Source organism: Culex quinquefasciatus, chromosome 2, assembly GCF_015732765.1.
Source record: "Culex quinquefasciatus strain JHB chromosome 2, VPISU_Cqui_1.0_pri_paternal, whole genome shotgun sequence".
Lineage (NCBI taxonomy): Eukaryota > Metazoa > Arthropoda > Insecta > Diptera > Culicidae > Culex > Culex quinquefasciatus.
The window spans coordinates 208,534,338-208,561,855 of record NC_051862.1 but is presented as its reverse complement, the minus strand read 5'-3'; the positions used below and the strand labels follow the sequence as shown (position 1 = coordinate 208,561,855).

General features: G+C 35.9%; 1 protein-coding gene across 2 annotated transcripts in view; it reads right to left on the bottom strand.

The window, feature by feature from the left end:
* The window catches only part of LOC6041786 (transcription factor hamlet), a 133,135-nt gene extending 105,951 nt beyond the window's left edge, over window positions 1-27,184 (bottom strand). Inside the window, exons 1-2 of one of the 2 annotated variants that reach the window (XM_038255286.1) lie at window positions 26,152-27,184; window positions 21,044-22,503 (exon numbers count right to left, since the gene is read on the bottom strand). The gene's annotated coding sequence lies outside the window, so the exon portion shown is untranslated. The remainder of the gene's footprint in view (window positions 1-21,043; window positions 22,504-26,151) is intronic. The other variant, XM_038255284.1, reaches the window with a different exon arrangement.
* Between the last annotated feature and the right edge of the window lie 334 nt (window positions 27,185-27,518).

The following is a 27,518-nucleotide window of genomic DNA, read 5'->3' as shown; positions in this document are numbered from 1 at the left end:
AGATGACGAAGTTGATGGGCTGACTAACGTGCCAATTTGGGTCTGGACGGGCGACGATGATGAGCAAACAAATTGCATTTGGAGACCCATAATCGAGTGAGTCAGATTTGGTATGATCCAATCCAGCGAGTTACTTCCAGTTGTGATTTGATGCAGTAAAGCGATGAACGCACAATTTAGTGGAGACGAAGATGTTTCAAAACAATAATAATATGATTGATATAATTTTGATTTGGAAACGTTTATCGACTCAAGGTGAGCTGCATGCTCATCAAATTGTAGTTTTGAAGCGGAATTTAATGATTACCTTATAAACTTGGAATTTATACTTGCTGTTGTACAAGGTCAAAGTTTATAAGAAGAATAAAGTTTAATTTTTTAAATATTGGTGAATGTTGTTGCCAATCAGATTCATTTATCATTTAATCAGCAAGAAACAAACTTTTGAGCCATTTTTTAAAAGCTTTCAAAAATTTAGTTATCATTTTCCGATATCGCTCGTTTACAAAACGGTTCCCTCCTCTTACCAGCTCAACAGTGCGCAAAACACGGTCACCTCTCCAGCAATAAAATACTGATTTTAAATAAAGTTATTCACTGCGCGCACGATCCTATCGCAAAGCACCAATCTGCCGGCCGAGCGAGTCTCCAATTGGCGCAAAAAGGGGGAGGGGGGGAAATCCCCCCTCCTTAATTTCCCCCCACTTCAAACCTCGACTTCATTACACAACAAAAGCGTCCGATAATTGCTCGTGCGGCGATCTCGACGCGTAAACAAACAAGACCCCAAAATCGCCGGAATAAACAAGCAAACAAAATAAACATCATCGACAGACCCGATCAGTGGTTGATCGAGCAATTATCGCGCCGCCGCCGCCAATTACCGATCCATAATCCACCACCAATTGGAGAAATTTGCCGACCAACCGTCGAACGCCTAGACGCGATCGATCCCTTCCGGCGACGGGTTCGTCTTCTGCTCGTTGAAGTCACCGTTCTAACTGTTTGCTTCCTCTCGGGCTCGCGATCGTTTGTGGTCGGGGTGAGTACACGAAGAAGGAAGATCCACACCAAACGAGTAATTGAAATAACATAGCGCCCCTCGCCACTCTTCTTCATCTTCTTCGTTATTTTCTTTTCGTTTTCATCGTTTTTCTTTGCTTTTCTAAGCTCTCGGCTCGTTCCCCGGCTCGTGGCGCGCGATTTCTGATGAATGGGTTCCGAATGATGAGCACGTGCCGGATTGTTAATTCAATTCGCCCTCTTCTTCCGTCTCGTTTTCTCTCTCTCTCTCTCGCGATACATTGTATATTTTTGCGGTTTTTCCCCCAACCTCACCCGAGCTCGGGAAACCATTATACAATTATCCGAGTGTGCGCGCGCTCGCACAAGCGCCTAATAAGTGGCACCCTTCTTGGTGAATCTTCGTCGGGGTTTGCAGCGTTCGGAAGTCACCGAACTTGCCACTCCCGCAAAAAAAACGTACAAACCCTCAAGGCATCTAATTTGGTGGCACACGGCGTGAAATTGAAACTCATCACCTACACCGAAGAGCTGGTGGGGAGTCCAACTCCGGATGTGCCAAAGGTAGCAATTTTCAAAACTGGACGGCCCCTTCTCGGTTTGGGGAGACTTGCACAGGTATAACGGAAGAGGGTCAATACCGGTGCGAGAGGACACGCCCACGCTGCGCGGCGCTAGTGTGGTTTGGCGTGTTGTGTGGTTGAGCGGGGGGTCTAATTAGAACAACGTTGTACTAGGTCAGATGGGGATCTTGGTCAGTGATGCTCATCCGGAGCAAAAAAAGTTGTTTTTTTCTCTGAAATGCCACCACAATCAGTTGTTAGTATGCATGCGCATACCTTTCTATTTTTTATGTTATGAAACACACTTTCATGAAACTTAGTTTCAGTGGTTTAGGTGGTTAATTCTTTAAATTAAATTAAATTAAATGAAAAAATCAATTTTGAAGAATCGGGTCATTTGCCAACTGTTAAGTCTTAAAATTAAAAGATTTTCTATGGATTTGTTTTCCTACTTAAAAACTTGTTTCAAAGTTTACGATTGAACAATCTACTTCGTTTTTAAATCGACTTTATTTTTTTTATTTGGATAGAAGTCTCCAAATAAGTTTTCAGACTGTTCATACAAAGAAGGTAGTGAAGATGCGAAAATCTGAATCTTGAAAAGGAATTTTTTAATTGATTTGGTGTACTTGGCTAAGTTGTTGGTTATGATTAGACTTTTCAGTAAAACAGTAACCGTAAGAAGACAATTTCCCATTTTTTTATTTCACTTTTTATTTAAAATTTAATTTTTCTAGATAAGTTATTTTTATTTTATCAATTTATATATGTACTGTACTTAAACTTTTTTGAAAATACCGAACAAATGGCCAAAAAAAATCAAAAAATCATTTTGAGACTTTTAACCAAATTTGAAACCTGAATAAATTTTCAAATGTGTGCAGGACATTTCGCCTAAATTCATTCCACCAAACGGACATTTCGCCGAATGGGACGTTTGTCGAAAGTTATTTCACCGGATGGGAAAAAAATGAAAAATAAATGCACCGTCCGTCAGTAGGGGGTTCTTAATGTTTTTGGTGAAGTTTGATGAATCCTGCCTTAATGCCAATTGTTTAAAAATCTACCCAATCCAACCCCCTTGAAGAGGTTGTACTTTTTGAACAATTAAAAAACACATATTAAAAGATTGATTTTTCGGGAGGTAATTTTTGGTCAAAACGTACCTCATATTTAAACGGCTGAAAAATTGCAGAATTTGTTCTAGAAATGTGTTTTTTCAGCAAAGTTTCCTAAAGATGTCCCCATGACAATCCTTAAAACAGAATAAGGTTTCATTGTAAAAAATCTGAGGATTTGCAAAAATCTTAAAAAATATATTTTTGGAGTGCATGATGATTGCCAAAAACGATTTTATTGATTTCAGATTTCTGCACCTTTAAAAACATGACCACATCTTTGAATATAAATCGTTTCAAAGAAAATCAATGAGTGAAAATAAATTGGATTAAAAAAAAATCTGTGAGTTTTATATTCCTCAAAAAAAAACTGTTCTAGAAAAAAAATATTACTTTTAAAATAATAACTTTAAAGAGTTTTTGCTTTCATTTCAACTTGTAAAATTTATGTTTTTTTTTTTTTATTTTTCAGTAAATAAATCAGCTTTTCAAATAAAAAATAATCTGAAAGTTTTTGATTCTTTCATAAACAAACAGTTCATTGCTTACAAAATGGTTTTTTTCAGAAAATAAATTCTTTTATTTTTTGCATTTATTGTATCATGAGCAGTGCTGTGAATTATTTAAATATGATGTTAATGAATTGTTGAGTAATTCCTCAATTTCTATGAAAAGTTCTTTGAATTACATGAAGAGATTTTTTTGGGTGTTTTGCCTTCCTCACTGAGGTAAGGCTATAATCCTGCTCTAAAAATGAACTTCGTATAAAAACGTCGTAGACCCACCTTCATGTATACATATCGACTCAGAATCGAAAACTGAACAATTGTCTGTGTGTATGTGTGTGTGTATGTGTGTGTGTATGTGTGTGTGTATGTATGTATGTGACCAACAAACTAGCTCATGTTTCTCGGCACTGGCTGAACCGATTTGACCCGAACTTGTTGCATTCGACTTGGTTTAGGGTCCCATAGATCGAGTTTTATACAGATTGAAGTTTCGATAAGTAGTTCAAAAGTTATGTATAAAAATGTGTTTTCACATATAATTGGATCTCACTTAACTGTATGTAAACTATGTCCGGGTCCTTCATCCGACCCATCGTTGGTTAGGTTATCAAAAGACCTTTCCAACGAGTCCAAAACATTGAAGATCTGGCAACCCTGTCTCGAGATATGGCCACTTAAGTGATATTGATGTACTTTTTTGAAGCCGGATCTCACTTAAATGTATGTAAACTACGTCCGGGTCCATCATCCGACCCATCGTTGGTTAGATTATCAAAAGACCTTTCCAACGAGTCTAAAACATTGAAGATCTGGCAACCCTGTCTCGAGATATGGCCACTTAAGTGATATTGATGTACTTTTTTGAAGCCGGATCTCACTTAAATGTATGTAAACTATGTCCGGATCCACCATCCGACCCATTGTTGGTAAGGTTATCAAAAGACCTTTCCAACGAGTCTAAAACATTGAAGATCTGGCAACCCTGTCTCGAGATATGGCCACTTAAGTGATATTGATGTACTTTTTTGAAGCCGGATCTCACTTAAATGTATGTAAACTATGTCCGGATCCACCATCCGACCTATTGTTGGTTAACTTATCAAAAGAACTTTCCAATGAGTGGAAAACATTGAAGATCTGGCAACCCTGTCTCGAGATATGGCCACTTAAGTGATATCGATGTACTTTTTGGAAGCCGGATATAAAAAATAGATGAAACTTGTGTACAGCCATTGTTGTGAGGAAGGCTCCAACCACATAGGTGGATTAAGTTAGTTTTTTTGTATTCTTTTGAGCATGAATAACTCATTAAAAATCAAAGAAGCTTGAAAAAAAAAACAAGTTTTCACAGGTCGTCAACTGTGAGCTATCTTGTGACAACGACCATTTAGTACTTTTCGAGAAAATCGATTTTTAAAGTTTGATGATAAATATTTTCAAAACTATGAATGGTAGAGCCAAACTTTTTGAAGCAATCGGTTCGGATACTATCGCTTAACAAACGCTCCAAGTTTCAACTAATTTAATTAATATAATCAAAAATCTGAAAAGCACGTGTCACAAGTGTGTTTCGAAAGTAAAATTGTACTACGTGTCACAAGTGTGCACAGAATTTCCATACAAACTAAAAAAGACTTAAATCAATAGTTTAACCGACTTAATCAGTATATTTTCAAAAACAAAAGATTGCATTGCCTTCAGAAAATGTGTATCAACATAAATTTGTGAAAAACATGAAAATTTTTCCTCATTTTCCAACAACATGTATGACGTGTCACAAGTGTGCACAATCATTTTGATGATAAATTGGTCTATGTCACAAGTGTGTATTGCGATATCCGGGAAACGGAAGCGAGTTTCCAAAATCGGGTTAAAGTATCTTGTAGTGTTTGTTAAGTATAGTAAAACGTCATCATTAACTCATTTTCGACCAAAATGGTCTATGTCACAAGACAGCACACAGCTGACGAGGTATTGCATACTTTGAAATCTAACAAGTTTTTGAAAAACATTTTTACCAGATTGTTTAACTTACAATTGTATGTTTTTTTACATTTTTTAGATAAAAAAGTTGTTTCATTTCTGTAAGGTTTTGTTTATTTTCAATTTGAACAGTTCTTTAATATCAAATTAATAAATTATATATGTAGAATTAAAAATTCTTTGATTTTCTGCATTTTTCAAAACATTCAGCAAAAGAATTGGGATTTCAAAATAAATCTACTGAGTTATTTTTGCAATTTATGAAAAGTGCAATAGTGTAAAGGAAGTGCAACCCTGCTAGTTATAAAAAAATAGAATGAAAAAGAGCTCAATTGGGACGTTTTTTTTATCTCTTCTCAAAACACAGTTGTTCCAATGTTGTTCAAATATATTTCAATTATTTGGAAAACTAATGATCCAAAATGGCTTATTTCGTACAGGGAATGCACGGAAAAAGTTTTATCAAAATAAAAAAAAACTCAGGAAAATTTCAAAATTTTTGATAAAACCTCAAATGATAAATGGTTAATTTTTAAATTAAATTGAATTGTAGTGAACACATATTGTTTCTTAATTAAACAAAACAGAGTAAAATGAGTAATTTTTAATTAATTAGCAAAATAAATTAGTAATATCGAACGAATTTTAGGATTCAACTGAATTTAAATATTCTTTCAGTACTTTATAAAGACATTTTCTCGAATTTTAGTCAAATGTGGAGTCAATTCAAAAATTAAAGGTTCGTCCCTTTTTATTATTTTTTGCTTGATACACCCTTTTTCAGCCTATTTCTATTATCGACCTATCAGCACAGATCATGAATTACGGCTATCATAAAGTGTCTTTGACTGTTCCAAAGTAATAAATAGCTCAAATAAAAGTGAGCAAGCAACTCTCCATTGTTGATACATCTGAAAATGTTGATTTAATAGCGGAAAACGGCAAAAGTGATGAAAATTGATCGACTGGCTTAGAGTGATTAAAATGGGTATATTTCCTTTACCAATATTTAAAGTATAAAAAAAATTTCAAATTATTAGTTTGATTTAAATTAAGTGATTATTATTTCATAATTTTGAAAATTTAACGACAAATGTGTTTATGTTTGAAAAATAACAATTATGGTTAAAATTTAGTAATTGCAGATTTAGAATAATTCTACCTGACTTAAAAAATTAAAATTAAATCTAAAATTCCTAACAGAAACAAACCTGAATCTAGGTCACACCAGTAAACGACCCGCCAAGCCCTACTGAGCACTGCAACTTGGTTGCCGCACAAGGACGATTAATATCGAAAATTAAGAGCGCGAACCTCTTCCCTTACCGAAGAAGTGCCCGAAAGGGCATTACGACTGCTCTTAAGCCGCCGCCACCGCGAGTTGTGTAACTTGATTTTCCTGATTGTTGCCGCTACGAATGTAGAGTTTGTTGTGGTCATCGTCGTCGGATATGACGACCGATGACCGTTTTGGCAGAACGTGAAGTTGTCCTCGGTGCTCGGCTGAAGAAACTTGAGCAAAGTTTCTGCAGCGCAACTCCGTAAGATCTCTCGTTACGGATCCAATTAGTCCACACACACGGCAGCACACGGCGGTTGAAGAAGTCACTGATTGACGATAATTCCCTTTTCTGATGGCGACGCGACCAGCTAAATGCAGTCACCCATAAATTGGTTGATTATTGAACAATCATAAAATAAGGAAACAAGAGCTGCTCGGTGGCGGCGGCGAAATGTTGGTCAAGATATGGCCGGGTCTGCGCAAGATCTGGTTCGGTTGCGACATGAAAGTTTGGACGCGCGCGCGAAAAAACCTTTCACTATCGGGGCAGAGAGCCCGAATTTCTTTTATGACACGGCGCGCAATATCTCGACCGAAAAAGAGTGCGCCTCCGAACACTTCTTCCCTGTCGACCCGTGCTCTTTATCTCACTCCGAAGGCGGCTGTCACTCGTGTGTGCTGTTGACATGGCGGAAGTCCGCAGGTTGAAACAATGATTTCGATTTGTTAGCTGCGTGAAACCTTTCATCAACTGCGTCCGAAAGTGAAGATACGGCGGTGGTGGTGTGAACAAGCATGAACATGACCGTGGAAGGTATCGCAGATACCGGGCAGGTATGACGTGCGTGGACGTCGTCAGGCCAAAAACACGCACATGTCGGACGAACTCTGCGAGAGAAAGAGTGTCTTTCGTTGCTACAGATGCAGGGCACGAAGCGATTGACCAAGATGGTGACATCGACGAACCCGGATGCTGAGCTGGTAGCGGCAGCGAATTGTAACAGTTCGAGATGTGGTCATCGTTGGGTAGAAGTGGTTCAATTGAAAAGTTGAGACATCTCAGTGAAATCGTTTTATTAAATTTGACAACAGAACCAATCTTTAAGCAGAGTTCCCAGATATATCGTGAATGTCTAGAATCTTCAAAACAAGACTGCCTGAGACTTGAAATCTCAAAACCCATCACATCAATTAAACCTTCCCCCCAAGCGGTAGATCAAACTGCTGCTGCCAAAACAAGCTCTTTACACGAAAATTCCAACCCCTTTAAGAAAGAAGCCCCGCTCCATCTTACATAATCAGCCAGCTGATACATATCGAGCACGCCCGATCCGATCGTCTCGGGCGGCCACCACACGGCTACTGATTGACGTGAGCCCACCTTTGATCCGTTCCATACAAAACTGCTGCTCGATCGGCTCGTACGTGCCAGCTTTTTATTGCTTCCTCCACCACAATTCGGCGGCACATTACCCGGGTCGTAAAAAAAGCAGACCCTCGAGCCAGAGCAGCATCTTTCAAGTGTCCATCCTCCTAGGCCGGGCCGGTCGCGCGAACCCATCAATTTCCAGCGACGAAAAGGCATTTTTGTCAAATTTATTCAATTTACCGCGAATCACTGTCACCGTCGTCGTCTTCGGCCAAAGTCAGTGGTTCGTGATCTACAAAAAGATCGACCGGTGGCTGCGGAGTGGAGCGGAGACACCATTGCCAATATGATCAGGCCGCTCGAGCGGTTAGGTGGACTGTTGGAGGAAATGGGGTGGAATTTGGGCAAATTTTCGGTTGAGATATTGGGCGTCTTCTTCGTAAAGTCGATCAATATCGAAGGGGGTTTGATCAAATGAAGTGGTTGAGTACTCAGGATCTTGGTAGAGCTCTTGAGCGTATCTGGAACTATTTGGGACATTCTTGTGGTTAGTAGTTGAGATGTGGAGTACGTTTGTTATTCAAGTGACTTAAAATTGTCTACAATCTCGACCTAAACTTTCAACTAATTGATGTACTCAGTAGTTCAACTTGTAGAATAGACCTTTCCAAAGATCCGGAAAGTTGAATTGAGGAATCGGGTGCAATATTCTTCGGTATTGATCGAGATCAAATATCGTAATCGTTCAACTGTGAGTAATTTTGACCAATTTCGTCTCCATCTAACCCACAATCCACCAACTAGCGACGACATCCGTCGCGTCGTCTGCATCGCCGTCACAGCAATTTGATTTCAAAATTGAAAATAGTCATCTTCACCGACAATGACAAACCGAACCGAAAGTGTCTCTCTCTGTCTGCGCTCAGGGAAATCTGGAGGCATTCAGGCAAATCACCGGTATTAGAGGCTACCACGACGAACGCCGCAGAGGTTATGAAATGCGCCTGAAAACCAAAAGTGTGAAATCGATTCAGCCCTAGCGCACGTGCCTCGACGGAGAAATTGTGGGGTAGTTTTTCACCGCGCGACAAGGCCATGTCGCGAAAAACTTTCTAAACCTGGCGCGCAAAAATCGGGTGATTGATTTCAGCGTCACCTGATCTTCGATGTCATTTTTTTTTTGTTGCTGCCCTCAAATCTGCTTAACCACGATGATTTAATGGTCGCGTTATCGATGCTAACCAAACCAAACCATTTTTACGACCCCCATTTAGACCCACAAGAATGACCATAAAATGCTTAAACCAGAAATGTTCACCCCGAAACTCGTCTCGCTTAATTTAATTTTAGAGTCTTTAAAAATGTGCCACGCCGCGCGCGCGCTTCAGGTTCTCCTTGGATCGCGCGATATCCTTTTTTTTTGTTGTTCCTCAAACAGAGTTTCTCGCAAAACTGGGGCCGGCGCGACCTGTCAGACTACAATCACTTGTCTCCGGGGCGTCGTTTGGCATCCCCCCCCCCCCCGCGCCCACCCCGTGGGCCAGTTTCCGAAGGGGTTGATGAAGATCGACATGGTAGAAATAAACTGGGGCTCTCGGAGAAAAATGCGGTAGCAGTTTCGGTTTTTACGGCCCCCGGTTAAGCCTACCAGCTTTTACAAGGTGACGTGCACATGATAGGGATCTTGGGGTGAACACGTGGAGCTTTTGGGGTGCTTGAACGCGTAGTGATAAGGGTTAAGAGCTGGGGTGGAATCGCCGAGTTTAGAGACAAGTTCCGTTCTGGGTTCATAAAAAAACTTCGAGAAGACTTTTGAAGACTCTTGAAGACTCTAGTAGACTCTTTTAGATTCTTGATGTCTCTGAAGACTCTTGAAGACTCTTGAAGACTCTTGAAGACTCTTGAAGACTCTTGAAAACTCTTGAAGACTCTTGAAGACTCTTAAAGTATCTTGAAGGCACTTGAAGCTTCTTGAAAACTCTTCTCAAGACTCTTGAAGACTCTTGAAGACACTTAAAGACACTTGAAGACTCTTGAAGTCTCTTGAAGAAACTTGAAGTCTCTTGAAGACTCTTGAAGACTCTTGAAGACTCTTGAAGACTCTTCAAAATTCATCAAGATTCTTGAAGACTCTTGAAGACTATTCAAGACTCTTGAAGACTCTTCTCAAGATTTACCAACATTCTTCAAGATTCATCAAGATTCTTGAAGACTCTTGAAGACACTTGAAGTCTCTTGAAGGCTCTTCTCAAGATCCACCAAGATTCTTGAAGACTCTTGAATACACTTAAAGACTATTGAGGACTCTTGAGCTCCTTCAAGATTCTTCTAGATTTTAGGGAACACTAATTTCATAAAGAATCGATAAAATATGACAGAACGTATAATTTGGGCCAATCTCACTTTGTATTGTTATGTCCTATAACTAAGTTAAGCTTGATTAGAAACATTCTGCAGCATCTCAACTCAATAAAATGCAAAGTTCTTCAATCCAAAACCACAGTTATTCGACATCTGCCCGGATAGTCATCAACCTGCCCGGATGACCCAATTCCAACCCAAACTGCATGCACTAAAACTCCGCAAAAAATCCAATCAACGCCGTGGCGCTCGAAAACATGCGCTCTTCTCTCCCAGCGATGACTTTACAACCGTTCACCGTTCAGAACCCCTAAGGGTGGATTTTCATGGATTTTTCGATGACCGACATCGAAAGTGGCTTTCGATGCTCGTGGTCAAATTTGGTCGAAAACTCATATTTTTCGACCAAGTTAAGTGGTAAAATAGTTTAGATTGATTGTTCATGGCAGTACGAACAATAAAAACAAATACTAATTGCCGGAAAGCCCCGAAAATGTGATTTTCCGACTTTTGATTTTCGATGCACGAGCATCGTAAGATGACCGACATCGAAAGCATAGTCACTACCATGCTTTGCTAAAATGTCAGTGCATCGTAGTTCGATGCCTGTCCTGTCAGCCATATTGCTGCCGCGACACCATGGACACAAACCAAATAACGCTGTGAAATATTTCCGTGAATATTTCAAGCAGGCAAGCGTTTCAAGCGTTTTGTGGCAAACACATGAGATTTTTCCGATGCCAAAATGGCAACAATGGAATCGGCTGATGTTGATGTCGACAAAGTTTTGAAAAGAGGCGATAGGCTACCTCAAATTATTTTAAAGTGGGTTTTTACGTTTTCAAATAACAAGAAAGAATTTTGATTTTATTTCACAGCATGAAATGTATGTCATTCAAGGAAAATGTTGATTGCCACCTATGATACGAGTGTTTCCCATAAACATAGAACATTTTTAAACAGTACGCTAGATCAAAGTGTGTACGGTTTACCATGCACGGAAAGTTGAAAACATGGAAAAAATAGATTTTTTTTCATATTTATTTTTAAGGAATAAATATTTGATAATTGCATCATAGTTCTGGCTGAAGGTTAGAAGAGTGGGAGAAATTAAGAAGAATAGCAAGTAAAGAAAAAAAATAAAGAAATAAAGTAATAAAGAAGTAAAGAAATAAAGAAATAAAGAAATAAAGAAATAAAGAAATAAAGAAATAAAGAAATAAAGAAATAAAGAAATAAAGAAATAAAGAAATAAAGAAATAAAGAAATAAAGCAATAAAGAAATAAAGAAATAAAGAAATAAAGAAATAAAGAAATAAAGAAATAAAGAAATAAAGAAATAAAGAAATAAAGAAATAAAGAAATAAAGAAATAAAGATATAAAGAAATAAAGAAATAAAGAAATAAAGAAATAAAGAAATAAAGAAATAAAGAAATAAAGAAATAAAGAAATAAAGAAATAAAGAAATAAAGAAATAAAGAAATAAAGAAATAAAGAAATAAAGAAAAAAATAAAGAAATAAAGAAATAAAGAAATAAAGAAATAAAGAAATAAAGAAATAAAGAAATAAAGAAATAAAGAAATAAAGAAATAAAGAAATAAAGAAATAAAGAAATAAAGATATAAAGAAATAAAGAAATAAAGAAATAAAGAAATAAAGAAATAAAGAAATAAAGAAATAAAGAAATAAAGAAATAAAGAAATGAAGAAATAAAGTAATTAAGAAATTAAGAAATTAAGAAATTAAGAAATTAAGAAATAAAGAAATAAAGAAATTAAGAAATTAAGAAATTAAGAAATTAAGAAATTAAGAAATTAAGAAATTAAGAAATAAAGAAATAAAGAAATAAAGAAATAAAGAAATAAAGAAATAAAGAAATAAAGAAATAAAAAAATAAAAAAATAAAGAAATAAAGAAATAAAGAAATAAAGAAATAAAGAAATAAAGAAATAAAGAAATAAAGAAATAAAGAAATTAAGAAATTAAGAAATTAAGAAATTAAGAAATTAAGAAATTAAGAAATTAAGAAATTAAAAAAATAAAAAATTAAGAAATTAAGAAATTAAGAAATTAAGAAATTAAGAAATTCAGAAATTCAGAAATTAAGAAATTAAGAAATTCAGAAATTCAGAAATTCAGAAATTTAGAAATTCAGAAATTCAGAAATTAAGAAATTCCGAAATTAAGAAAGAATTTCAGAATTTCTCAATTTCTAAATTTCTTAATTTCATATTTTCAGAATTTCTTAATTTCATAATTTAAGAAATTCAGAATTTCAGAATTTCAGTATTTCAGTATTTCAGAATTTCAGGATTTCTGAATTTCTGAATTTCTGAATTTCTGAATTTCTGAATGTCTGAATTTCTAAATTTCTGAATTTCTGAATTTCTGAATTTCTGAATTTCTGAATTTCTGAATTTCTGAATTTCTGAATTTCTGAATTTCTGAATGTCTGAATTTCTGAATTTCTGAATTTCTGCATTTCTGAATTTCTGAATTTCTGAATTTCTGAATTTCTGAATTTCTGAATTTCTGAATTTCTGAATTTCTGAATTTCTGAATTTCTGAATTTCTGAATTTCTGAATTTCTGAATTTCTGAATTTCTGAATTTCAGAATTTCAGAATTTCAGAATTTCAGAATTTCAGAATTTCAGAATTTCAGAATTTCAGAATTTCAGAATTTCAGAATTTCAGAATTTCAGAATTTCAGAATTTCAGAATTTCAGAATTTCAGAATTTCAGAATTTCAGAATTTCAGAATTTCAGAATTTCAGAACTTCAGAATTTCAGAATTTCAGAATTTCAGAATTTCAGAATTTCAGAATTTCAGAATTTCAGAATTTCAGAATTTCAGAATTTCAGAATTTCAGAATTTCAGAATTTCAGAATTTCAGAATTTCAGAATTTCAGAATTTCAGAATTTCAGAATTTCAGAATTTCAGAATTTCAGAATTTCAGAATTTCAGAATTTCAGAATTTCAGAATTTCAGAATTTCATAATTTCATAATTTCATAATTTCAATTTAGAAATTCAGAAATTCAGAAATTCAGAAATTCAGAAATTCAGAATTTCAGAATTTCAGAATTTCAGAATTCCAGAATTTCAGAATTTTAGAATTTCAGAATTTCAGAATTTCAGAATTTCAGAATTTCAGAATTTCAGAATTTCAGAATTTCAGAATTTCAGAATTTCAGAATTTCTGAATTTCTGAATTTCTGAATTTCTGAATTTCTGAATTTCTGAATTTCTGAATTTCTGAATTTCTGAATTTCTGAATTTCTGAATTTCTGAATTTCTGAATTTCTGAATTTCTGAATTTCTGAATTTCTGAATTTCTGAGTTTCTGAATTTCTGAATTTCTGAATTTCTAAATTTCTGAATTTCTAAATTTCTGAATTTCTGAATTTCTGAATTTCTGAATTTCTGAATTTCTGAATTTCTGAATTTCTGAATTTCTGAATTTCTGAATTTCTGAATTTCTGAATTTCTGAGTTTCTGAATTTCTGAATTTCTGAATTTCTGAATTTCTGAATTTCTGAATTTCTGAATTTCTGAATTTCTGAATTTCTGAATTTCTGAATTTCAGAATTTCAGAATTTCAGAATTTCAGAACTTCAGAATTTCAGAATTTCAGAATTTCAGAATTTCAGAATTTCAGAATTTCAGAATTTCAGAATTTCAGAATTACAGAATTTCAGAATTTCAGAATTTCAGAATTTCAGAATTTCAGAATTTCAGAATTTCAGAATTTCAGAATTTCAGAATTTCAGAATTTCAGAATTTCAGAATTTCTGAATTTCAGAATTTCAGAATTTCAGAATTTCAGAATTTCAGAATTTCAGAATTTCAGAATTTCATAATTTCATAATTTCAATTTAGAAATTCAGAAATTCAGAAATTCAGAAATTCAGAAATTCAGAATTTCAGAATTTCAGAATTTCAGAATTCCAGAATTTCAGAATTTTAGAATTTCAGAATTTCAGAATTTCAGAATTTCAGAATTTCAGAATTTCAGAATTTCAGAATTTCTGAATTTCTGAATTTCTGAATTTCTGAATTTCAGAATTTCTAAATTTCTGAATTTCTAAATTTCTGAATTTCTGAATTTCTGAATTTCTGAATTTCTGAATTTCTGAATTTCTGAATTTCTGAATTTCTGAATTTCTGAATTTCTGAATTTCTGAATTTCTGAATTTCTGAGTTTCTGAATTTCTGAATTTCTGAATTTCTGAATTTCTGAATTTCTGAATTTCTGAATTTCTGAATTTCTGAATTTCTGAATTTCTGAATTTCTGAATTTCTGAATTTCTGAATTTTTTTGTTGTGCTCTTCTAAATGCTGCCAAACATTGTTAATATTAATATTATTTTGTTCTATCCGGAAATAAATTTTGAATGGTTCTAAATTAAAAGTTCTCCTGCATTTGTCTAAAATTTTTATCTTTGGTTTTTCCGTGCACGTGTTGCTTTGTGTTGACGTTTCCCCAAGCGTTTCTCTCCCATTTTCTACCGTTCCTTCTTGAAACGCTTGCGGGAAAAATGGCGGTCTGCCCGTTATTTAGGTTTGAGTCATAGCTAAGTCATAACGCCATCCAAGAGCATCGTAAAAATTTCGATGCTCGTGCTTACGATGTCGTTGCATGATCCATGAAAATCCAGCCTAATAACCCACAACAAACCGTATCCGAAAAACTGCACAACCATTTTTTTTTTGCACTTTATAACCCCTAGTCCCGCGATATTGACATTTCAAAATCAGCGCCCATAAAGTGATAAATCTGGACCGAGGTGTCTCCTCGCATGATTCTTCCCGCCCGATTAGAGATGCCCCCGGGGGAAGATGCAGCGCAGCTGCAGAAGGAGCAAGACTTTCACTGAACACAAAACCATACTGTTTCGGCCGCCAATCAAACCATCAAGCCATAAAGCGTAAGTGGAGCTGCTAGCTAGGTAGGTAGGTGCTACCACCCCAACAGCTCTAAAAGCTTTTTCTCGGATGAGCTCTAAAACTTGAGCTGATTGCAAAAAGGTTGATAACGTTATTAGCGCCCTAAACGTCTCCCGTCACATCGCCCATGTGGGGTTCAGATTGCAGCTGCTGCTGCCGGATCGTCGTGTCAGATCATCAATCAGGGGGTCGTAAAAACGGGGTGCCGAAAAATGTAACCGGGTTGGGCGAGACCTGCAAGATCCGCGTTAGGGCGTGTTCGGTAGTTTGAAAAAGAAGGATTCAAAATTTCATTCGAAAATTCATCCAAATTTAAATCCTCCAATTTCACAGTTGGCTCAAGTATCGTTCTCTATCGCCGGGGTTGCCAGATTCTTAAAGTTCATAATAGATTTGTGGTTGAACGTCTAGTAATTCATTCAAATAGCTAACGTGTACAGAAATTTAAATATGCAAGTCATTTAAAAAATCCAAGAAATATCTGAATTTTGTTGCTAGGTTCAGGAAGGGTTGCCAGATCTTCTGAAATTATAACTCATTGAAAAAAAAACTAATAAAAAATCTGTTCAAAAATGCACTTTCAACCAGAACTGAAGAGCATAAAGAAAGACTTAATTGATTTATTTAATTAGCTAACGAGTTCAAGATTGTGATTTCTCAAACTATTTTTAAAAACCTAAAAAATCTGAGTTATTTCATAAGGATTTAGAAGAGTTGCCAGACTTTCTGATTTGATAACTTACTGAGAGAGTTTCAAAAAGCCTGTTCAAAGACGCACATTTAACTGCTGGAAAAGCAAATTAGAAGTTTGTTTTTTATTCTTTTAAATTAGTATGTTTTCATTAAGAGTTCTCATAATTTAAGAGAGCGTCGCCAGATTTTCAGCTTGTTTGACAATCAAATTGAAACAACTTTGTTAAAGTTATTTTTTGCTTCCTTAAATAAGTTGCATTCCAAAGTGCTTTTCAGCTTTTCGACACATTGTTTTGTAAGTTTTCATTAAAAATGATCATAATTTAAGACAGGGTTGCCAGTTTTTTTCCCGGTTTGTGGGTGAAGTGGATTGCTTTGCTTTTTTAGGGTACAATTGATACAAATATATAAAATTAGTTCTTGCTTTCTTAAATAAGTTAATTTCCAGAGCGCTTTTTGACTTTCCGTACAATGTTTTGTTAGTTTTCATGCCACCATTTAAGAGTCACGATGAGTATCGAGAGGAAGCCTACTCAATTTGTGAGTGTGAGTGGTTTTCCGAACTCTGTTTAAGACAAGGTTGCCGGATTTTTGACTTGTTTGACAGTTTATTTCATACATATATTTAAAACTAGTTCTTGCTTCTTTGAATAAGTCAACTTTCAGTGTTCTTTTTAAGGTTTTCGATACATTGTTTTGTAAGTTTTTATGAAACTCATGATTGATGACAGGGTTGCAGATTTTCAACTTGTTCGACTCTTTAACTGATGAAAAAAATATGTTACACTAGTTCTGGCTTCGTTTAATAAGTTAATAATTAGAGTGCTTTATGTTTTTTGTCGCTTTGTTTTGTAAGTTTTCATCTAAAGTTTTCGTAATAAATTGATACAAATATGTTAAACTACTTTTTTCTTCTTTAAATATGTTAATTTTTAGAGTGCTTTTTGTTTTGTTTTAAAAGGGTTTCCAGCAAGGCTTCAATCTGACAAAAATTTAATAATTACTTTGATTTTAAGCTTGTTATTCGGTAATTTATTAATTATTTAATAATTAATTGTAGTAATTTAAAGAAGTAAATGGGTAATTCAAGTCATTATTGAGTTAATAAAGTAATTTTTTTTTTCGTAAAAGATTCGTTTATTTTTTAAAATTTTTGACAGCATTATTTTTATCAATTATTAATTTTATTTCATTTGAAATAAGAGTGTCACACAAAGATTCCTAAAAAGATTGGCTCTGTTTGTAGAAAGTCTCATCCACCAAATTTCTCTAAAAAAAACTATGTACAATGCCTTACTTCATTTTTTGAATTCCCATCAATCTATTCACTTAAAATATTTTTGAGCATAGTTTTGTTTTGTTAGAATTCCGAAATTTCGAAAATATTTTTTTTTTATTTTTTCACTTCACAGCTAGGAAAGATTAATATTCAGAAGCTGATGTTAAAATCAACTTAACAATTACAACTTTAAATTCACATTTTTTTTGTGATTTATTTTTGTTTTTTCGATCATTTTGATTTATTTCGATGAAACTTTGTCTGCACGTTCCTAGTGTAAGGTACAGAGACAAATCTCGTTTTTTTTACTTTCACTGAAAAAATAGTTCCCAAAACATTTGGTACAAAAATCATGATTTTTTTTTTTTGAAAAAAATACAAACAAAAATATTGTCAAACAAAATTAGAAAACATATTTGCGGAATCGAATATGCAAACACCTGGATTTTTTTTAAATATTATTTTTGAAAAATGTTTGATTTTAAGTAACTTAATTTATCGATTGGCATTGGTTTTTATTTTATTTTTAAAAATAAGTTTTTTCAGCTTATCGACAGAGATGACAGTAAAACAGATCCATTACTCTAGTGCACTGCAAAATTGCTTAGTACTCTCAATAATACAATTAAGTTACCAAACTTGAGCCACTGAAGTTACCGTAAAACGGGGTGAATTTGGAAGCATGACTTTGATAGGTTTGAGATTTTTCCGCAAAATCAAGAGTACAAATTAAAAACGTATGGAATGCTATGGAATCATACTGACTATGGTAAAGAGGTGTTCAAAGTTCTTCATGAAGATGCTTTCATAAAATTTTGAAAAGTTTAAAAAGTTAACTTTAGTTAAGAAAATGTTGATGAATAGCAAATTGTCACGATTTTCTCAATTAACATGATTTCGAACCAGAAAACGGAATGCATTTTTGGATTCTTTGAACAATTTTCCATCAGAAGAAGGTTAAGTTAAGTTTGTAATTAATGAATTTTATTTGTTTTTGAAATACAGTTAAAAAAAAATCTTAAAATCTAAAGGCATTCTAAGTAGAACAATTTATTTTTTTAAAATGTGAATTTTATTAATTCGTTTTTCGAGTTCAGTTTAAAATACGTTTTTAATCGATAATGTTATAAACAAAACTTGTTTGAAAAAATTTCATGCAAAATTGTGACTTTTAAAAATTTTTACCTAAAATTGATATGTGCTTTGTTAAAAAGTTTATGAACTTAGCTAAATAATTATAAAAAAAATTATTTTTTCCCTTTAAAACTATATAACCCATTTTAGCGATAATAAATTTGTCATAGAAATAAAATTTGAACATCTTATATTTAATGTTAACAAGAAAAACTATGACTATAAAAGTCACCCCGGAATAACAATTATCAACGGAACTTTTTTAAAAAGCATAATTCAAAAAAAAATCAAAGTTAGTGCATGGACCTTGTGTAGCCTACACAGCAAATAAATCATGGAAATATTACATCTGGAGAGGGGTAAATCTTTTATGTCTATTACCTCTGGAAAATGTGAAATTTTACCACTTTTCTGGTGTAATGCAACTTTTTCAGTCTAAATTGAGGTAAAATTACAACATTGAATTTCAATATATTTTTGGAATATTTTTCAACTGTTAAAGTTTTTCTCAAGATTGCCGTTTAAAAAAATTTACATGGTACACGGTAAAAAAAAAGTTTGGAAGGTGAAATTTTGGAATGTTGAATATTATTTAAAACTTACTTTTTAAAATGACAATGTTGAGAAAACCTTAACAGTTGGAAATATTCCAAAAATAAATTGAAATCCTATCAATGTCACCCAGGTTTAAGGTACCTTATTATCGAACCCCGATTGAATACATCGAAATAGTTTACTATTGAAGCGGATGATTTTAAGATACCTGAGGTATGTCTAAATCAATCAAGTTCAAACCTCAAACAACCTTGCACTAAGCTATCTTGTCTCTTCTTGCCATCCAAAAAAAAACTCAAAATTCCAAGCCCCAAAACCCAACCTTGCATGCAATAGTCTTTGCTCGCGCCCCTCAAAACTGCAACCCGAAACCCCCGGGAATCTCGAACCGTCTTCAAAGTTGACGAACCACATCGCGTAACCCAATCCGAACGAAAAAGTCGCTCGCTCCAGATTGCAATTCCAGGGAATCGATCCGACCGTTCCGGACTTGAACTCCGAGGCCGAGGGCCTGAACTTTCAAACGTGAAATTTGCATATTTTGTGGTAGGACCGCGAACCGGTGGGGGGATGAAATGATCTGATTTATCATCGATGGGTTTCGCTCAGCGCAGCGGAGATAGTTCCGAGACTTCGCCGGTGGTGACCGGCGACCGACGACGTCGCGATGAGAAATTAATGGCTATTTTATTAGACAACGTTTTATTGGGCATGATTGGCGAATCATTAATCAAGTTTAACGTTTTGGAGCAGGGCTTTCGCTGGCAGGTCGGGGACCTGCGCGCGAGCGCCCCCTAGGAGATTGATTTATTCATTGTGAGGACGCAGACTTTCGCGAGATGCCCTGGAAGAATCAATCACACAAGGCCTCCAAATCTAATAAAGGCGCGACCATTTCGACTGCGTGCAGATGTAGAGCCGTAGATTGCGCGCCAAGGTTGGCATTTTTTCGGGTGCGATTACCTCCGCGATACGCGTCTAAGGCCGAAATTGACCACCCGAGAGATGGCAATCGCCTGCCAGGCAAGGACCTCCAACGCGAACAAATCAATTAGGCCGCCGCGAGAGGAGGCTGATCTTGGAGGGGTGATTTAAGGTTGATTTATGGTCTAGATCCGTTACGGAGTTAGTTTTTTTTTTTTTTTGCGACGTTCAGGTTCAATTACAGGCCGTAAAAGTGCAGCCAAGTTGGCGAGGACAGCTAGTTTTGGGCGACAAATTGGCCAAATAGATCAATTTGCTATTTTTGGGATGCAGATTGGAGGGTCGTAAGGAAGTGCGGAGTTCCGCGACCGGTCGTTTTAAAATGTAAATTGTTATCTCGAAAGTTGTCGATTGACGGCAATAAACGCGGGTCTTGGAGGTCACCTCGCCTCATGGTATAAACCAGATTGACTTCAGTAATCTACACAAAGTTAAGTCCCTCCAAAAATTTGGCACACTGATCATCTACACGGAAAGAAATCCGTTTTCAGAAGTGTGAACAATCGTTAATGAAATTCAGAACCATGAACAAAGTGTTCAAATTGCATGATAAGTTATCTGAAAACGTATCATTACATTTAAACAAAGTGTTCATGGTCCCAATTTTCGTGAACGTTTTTTGACGATGTTTGAAGCGGATTTTTCTCCGTGTATTCTTGACTCTGGTAACTTCAGTAACCTACACTGAGTGGTTTCCATCGAAAACTAGGTGTCCTATGCCATCCAGGAACTCTTTAGAGCCTTCAAATGAAGATTAACCGTCTCTGAACACTTCTTCTTGTACCGTAGACCTACAGGGAGCCTCACCTAAAAAAGTCTACGCATTTCCTTACGCAACCCAATAGACAATTCTCACGGTCCAGTTCCAAACCCACATGTGGCAACCTCCAAGATCAACAACGCTTCTTTTGTCAATTTCAGCACGGGCCAATCCCCCAATCAAAACTCCTTCAGCCCCGGACCAACTGGTCCGAATAATTCCCCGTGCTACTGTTTTCTTTATCCAATCACTTTTCATGTAGCGCTCCAACAATCCAAATATTATCACTCCAAACAACCTAGCAGTGTCGAACAACGCCTCGACAATCTTTTCAACACAACACAAAACATCGACACGAATGATGAACTCCGACATGTCGGGACGGACATCTCCAAAACGCCTCAAGTGTCCAAAGTTTCTTCGCGCTTACTTCTGTTCAACACAACTCCCAACTCTTTTTCAAACACTTTGCTACTCACCTTCAGCGTTGCACGCCGCTTGCTCCAAAATCTGTCCAGACGAAACACCCGAAAAAAGCTAAAAACACTCGCGCGTTTCTTCTCGCGCGCGCGCACTCTTCAAGCCGTGTTCCACACAACCACTTCGAGAGGTCCTCACTCGTGTGCGTTGTTTATCTTCAGCCAGGGACCCTCGAGCTTTCGGCGCTGGGATCTTCCTCGCGCGCACTTGACTTTTGCCCAAATGGCAAGGTGTGTGGGCCTTCTTCGGCGATCGACCTCCCGGTTACGCCGGGCTTATCGTCCGTGAATGTCACTGGATGTCCGCGAGGATCGCTAAAAGTCACTTCGGAGGTCGACGGGATCGCGGCGCGATCGCGAGGATCACTGGAAATTTTTATTTACACACACAGAAACACTACGGCGAGAGATCGCCGGGAAAGGTCAGTCCCGCGACGTGAGCTGATTACTGAACGTGGTATGATCTTGTTTTTTTCCGTTGTTGTTTTTCGAGACGATCTTCACTTCTTGAACGAGCGCACTTGAATGTCTTCTGCCCTTCTTCGATGGCCTTCTTGCGCGTGCAAGGAATTTCGCCACAAAAGATCACCACAAAGGTCAGGACCACGTAACGACGATCACTTCAGGACCTCTCTCAGAAAAGTCAGCGTCTTCTTCGTTGTTTTTGATGTTCAGCGATCTTCAGGCTAATTAGTATAAGCCCACGTCCACGTCCAATAACTTTTTTAATAATTTAATCCCAAACCGGCTGCCGGACGCTCTTCACCTTAATCCGACGGATCCGACCGTGGGATACTTGCTTCGTCAACTATGTCGACCAGATCACCGTGCTACAGTTTCACTTTCGTCACTGATACGCAGCGCTCACTTGCGACACACTCACTACACCCCAGCGGTAATCATTTGTCATTATCTTTAATCGTGCGCTAACTTGTCGCGTTTTTACCCGACTTGCCCACACTTGAAACACTTTCCCGGGGTCCACTTTTTTTCACTTCTTCCGAAGTCGCTTCTGCCGACGACGATGATCCCGATGATGCGTGTGCCTCAGCAACGGTTCGTCGCTTGGCACGCCACGCGTTCAAGTCTCTCCTAATTAGCCTAATGACGACGACCGGTGGGGTCACTTGCACTTTCGTTCGACGTAGTTTTTTTTCTCGTTTAAGACCTTAACACAGTTCTGACTCTGTTCAAGTGATGCGCGCCAGGTGATAAGCCGAGTGACATTGAAGTCTCTCTGAAGAGGAGGAGGTTTGCGCCGAGCGTCACTTTTTAATGGTTTCAGTCCTAATTTGGAACGAAGACGATGATGACCAGGTTGTTTATTTTTGAGTGTTGCGCTGGTGTGTTTTATTGAAATTTAGGTTTTTTTTTGCTAGTTTGATTGTTGTTCTGCCACAGACAGGCTGACGATGATGGTTTAGTTCCTTTTTATGGGAGTAAAGATGACGAGGGGCGATCTGGAAGAGATAGCGAGGGTAAAGATGGTGTTATGTCAAGACCAATTTTGGGGGGCGCCAGGCAGTTGAGGGCACTGCAACATTACGAAATCATTGCGGCAGATGGTGCAGTTTGTTTTGTGTTTTTTTGGTGCGACGTTTATTGAAGAAGTGTGGGAAGATCTCGTTTGTTTAGCAGATTAAGGATAAAGTTCGATTTTCATACAATTTGCCGATTTCAAATATTTAAACAACTTATTTAGCAACGAATGAAATGAGAGAAACTTGCATGCTGAACTCTTTTTGAGATGTTTATCCTTCGATTTCAGTTAAAAACGCCTTTCAGAATGTTTAATTGAACGTCAAAGTGCTAATATGCCAACATTAGGTGCATGCTAATTTTGTACTTTGTTCTAAACAAAATAAACTACTGAATGAAATAATCAGTTTCATACAAAAATCAGTTTGTTTCACTGAAGAAATTTCTTCGCATGATTTCGTATGATTAATGAAGTCTTTATGAGCTAAGATTTTGAACAATTATTGAAAAAAATAGCTTTTTTGAAAAAGCAACTTTACAGAATTACTGAAAACTAAATAAATGTTTTGAAATTTTAAAGCAAATCTTATAAATGACCTTATACCCCTTTGAAAAAAGAGGAGAAAAATCAGAATACTTTCTGAGTTGATATATTGGTTATGAAACTCTTTAAATCTTTAATGTCAAATAAGAATCAACTCCAAAATCAAAAAATTCCTCAATCAGAGACAAAAAACTTGATAAATTTAGAATTATAACATATTTTTGTTTGATTCAAATTCAAATTATTTCAATTTAGACAACTTTTTCGACAGAAAAAAATCCTGCTTACTGTTTTTTATTTTATTTTTGTGTTTCTGATTTTATTGTGTATTTTACTTTTTATCAGTGTTCATTATTACTGTTAAAATTCAACTAAATGAAAGTTTCAAGATTTTTTTAGTTCTATAATTTTTTTAATAACCACTTGGCTGATTGACTATCAAATGATAAGATTTTATTTAATAAAGGAAAGGACTTAAATTTGACTAAAATGGGGACACAGAACAGAAATTTGATTATTAAAGCAAGAAAAAAAAACAATTTGTACATGATGCGATTACCGAAAACCCCATACAAAACTTCAGATAACTGAACTTCGAATAATCGAAACATCGGATAATCGAGTCTGGACTGTACTTCAAAAGTTTTTATGTTTATTTTAATTAATAAAATTTGTAAACTTACAAAAATTTTCAAAAAATCAATGATATTAATAAATCAAAAAATTAAATAACGAGGCATAGTTTCAAGATTCTCAAATATAATAAAAGTTTTACCATCCTTATGAATATTGTACAATAATTCAATATATTTATGTCGTGTTCACTAATGTGTAACGCTGTTTATTTTCTTTTGCAACTTTTGTTAACTTAAAATATTAACTCGTCCCTTCTATCGAGGTACAAACAAATTTTCAAATTTTGAATTGAACATGTAGCTCAATATTGTTAAGTCGTGTTTGTCATTCTGAAATTCTATCGATTAAACACCAAGGAATAAAGTATTGCTGAACCACTTTTTAAGTTCTTTCTTGACTTTCGGCCAAAAAAATAATCAAGGACATTTTTTTGAATAGTTACAATTTCGACGATTTTAATTGTTGTTTTTTTGTGTACAATTTTTATTCATTTGTTTTCTAGTAAACTGATTTAGGAAATAATAAAAATAAATGATAAATAACAAGAAAGTAGAAAAGTTTCATGAAAAAATAGGATCGCAGATTTACCTGATTTTTTTTATAAATTTACAATGTCTTTGCAATGTATGTTTCCAAACTGCAGTCTGGTATTTCTTATAAATGTTTAAGTGGCAAAATTTATTTAAAAAATATGTGTCTGGCAATTACTTATTTGCAATTCCGTCATGTAACTACTTATTTTTCCTTTCATTCTTGAATGACAAATAGGCCTACTTTTCTGGACAAAAAAACAGAATCGAATAGTAACATCTTTCAAAATAAATGCTTAAAAGTTCTACTTTTAAGCACTAAAATGGATGCTGAAAAGTTTAACTTTGCAGCACATGTTTCGAAAAGTAATTGTTTTCAATGTTTTTAGATTTAAACGGTTAATTTTCAAAATACATGACCATTTAACTTATAATTCCACTCAAACGGGGTTTTTAGGAATTGCAAAAAATATTGTATGGAACTCGATGCAAAACTTGATTTTTCAGCACTCGTCGTATTTATCCATAAATACATAAATGTACAACTCGTTCTGAAAAAATCTTCTTTTTGCAACTTGTTGCATAAACTACTATTACTATAGTATAACCGAATGCTAAGTTGTTTTGAAAAAAAAATCAAGCTCGATCGATATTTTTTTATAGAACTAACTGAAAAATTATTCAAAATGGCTTTTTAAAATTCGTTATTAAAAATTGGCATGAATTGAGTAAAAATCTATAAAATAATTTTGGTTACAATGAAACATTTTCTTATTTCAAAAACCAAGTTTTTTGAAATAGTAGTTTGTGCAAAGTAAATGTTGGCCCCGGTCTAACCTAGAGGTTAGGTCGATAGCTCAGTCCAGGTGTAGGAGTCGTCTCCCTGGGTCCTGTCCCGGTGGAGTCGCTGGTAGGCAGTTGGACTCTCAATCCAAAGGTCGTCAGTTCGAATCCCGGGGTGGATGGAAGCTTAGGTGTAAAAAGAGGTTTGCAATTGCCTCAACAATCAAGCCTTCGGACACCTAGTTTCGAGTAGGAATCCCGTAATCGGGAACGCCAAGGCAATGCTGTAGAGCGAATAATTTGATTTGATTTTTTTAGTTTGTGCAACAAGATGTATAAAGATGATTTTTTCAGTAATAGTAGTACATTCTAATCTGACGATTTTTTTGGTAATCCAGTAAATAATCTTGGAATTGAATTTAAGTGGAATTGCCACATGTTTCGTTAATTGATCGTTTAAATCAAAAAATAATTAAAATTTCAACTTTTCAGCATCTATTTCAGTGCGAAAAGTATAATTTTTCAGCCCTTGTATCGAAAAGTATGACTTTTCGATTTTGTTATTTTTGTAAGAAAAAATTAGGCCGTTTTGTCGTTAAAAAAACTGGAAAACATAGATGTTCGAAGAGTGAATTGCAAAACAAAAACAAATTCAAATAGAAAAACCCTAAGTGGCTTTTTCCACGACGTAAGGATTGACGATTCCATAAGATAACATTTTGCATTTTTTGATTATTTTGAAATAATTTGAAACACATCTCTTGGGTAATTTTGGGTGAGTTACAATTTAAATCAAGAGAACAGTCCATTAAAAAAACAGTAAAAACCACAGATCGTAAAATTGAAAAAAAAAGTTTTTCTAGTAAGAAATCAATCAGAATTTCAAGTTTTACTCAATTTTGAATTCCTTAATCCATCAAAAAATTATGCGAAATAAATCAGATAGGCACTTTTCACTATTCAAAACTAGAGTTCTGCCACGAAAATTAAAAAAAAAATCTGTGAAAAAACTCCTTAAAAATTAAGATTTTTTTGAATGTCTTATTTTACACAAAGATTTCATCGATTGTAACAACAGAATAAACAATACACAACATTGCTAATGGAAACTGATGAAATATATCTTTAGCACAAACCGCATAACTCCGTCGGCATTGCAAATCAGCTCGCCAAGCAGTCCATATCGGTGGACCTCCATTTGCTCATGATATCCAACCAACATTCAATGCTTTGTATCCATGTTTTTTTTAGCACAAATAACACTTCTGCTCAAAACTCAATTTATTCGTACTGTTGCAGCCCACAAACTGTGTCTATTTTAGTTGAAATCAACACTGTTGAAGATCCTTGCGACGATTTTGATTTGCATGCAAAATCTCCGAGGGTTCGTCACTTCTCCAATCATTGATGTCACTCAAAGAAGCTTTAACGTAATTTCACCTTTTGATTCCTTTTCTTCCACTGATGTTATTCCTCCTTCAATTAACTTCCATCATAATATCCAGTATGATTGATTTCCTTTATTTTCTCCAAATCCCCACTTTGCGCGATCACCTTAATCCATTTCCGCACGAGTGTGTGTGTGTGTTTGTATGTCACTCTGCGATTTTTATTCTTGCTTCCCTCAATTCCGTTGTTCCGCTCTGTTCTGACCAGAATTCGGTCACATGCCACACACTCACAGGCGCAATCACACACGTGTACCCCCGCGCGCAATTCTTGAACTGCAGGACAAGCCGTACAGAAACAGAAACAGGTAGAATGTGCAGGAATTCTCGTCACTACTGATCCAGTTTCTGCGCGATTGCGCGCTCGCACCACACAGGTTCTCGTACTCTTTGCTCCGGTACTCCGGGTACCTCGTACCCACACACGTAATTTTCTTCCTTCTTGCACGAAGGTACCACACGGAAGAACTCGCCAAGAACACACACGTTACAGTCACTGCCGACGATAATGACACCGTTTAGCTCCTCAAGTCTCGACTTCCGTAGATTGAACGAGGAGGTTCTCGTCTAGACGCGATCAACGCAACGAAAAAAAAACCGTCACCGTCAAGGAAGTACCCCGCACACACGAGGACCCCGTGTCACGAGAAGCTCACGAGCGCAACACAAAACGCGGACAACAAACCGACAGCGACGACGAGACGATGCGATGTGCCCGCTGCTTGAGGACGACAAACGCAGCAGAGCTGTGCCAATCCACACGCCAGATCCAGAGTGGAGTGGAACCCGACCCGATCGCCGACGACGACGATCAAACAAAAGCAGAGCACGAGATGATAGCCGCGCGCGACTCTCTTCTTCGCGAGGAGCAGCTAAAACAGCCTCGCCCTGGATGCTGCGCGCGAGTTCGTTACAGATTCTTGTGCTTTAGTTTTCTCTTCGCGATCGCGCACTCTCGCGGGAGAGCGTGCGCGCGCGCGAAAGATCCTGTCGGGTTGTTTGAAAGGAAAGCTGCAAAACTGAGAGAGAATCGCGCAGCTGTTTCGTTGATATCG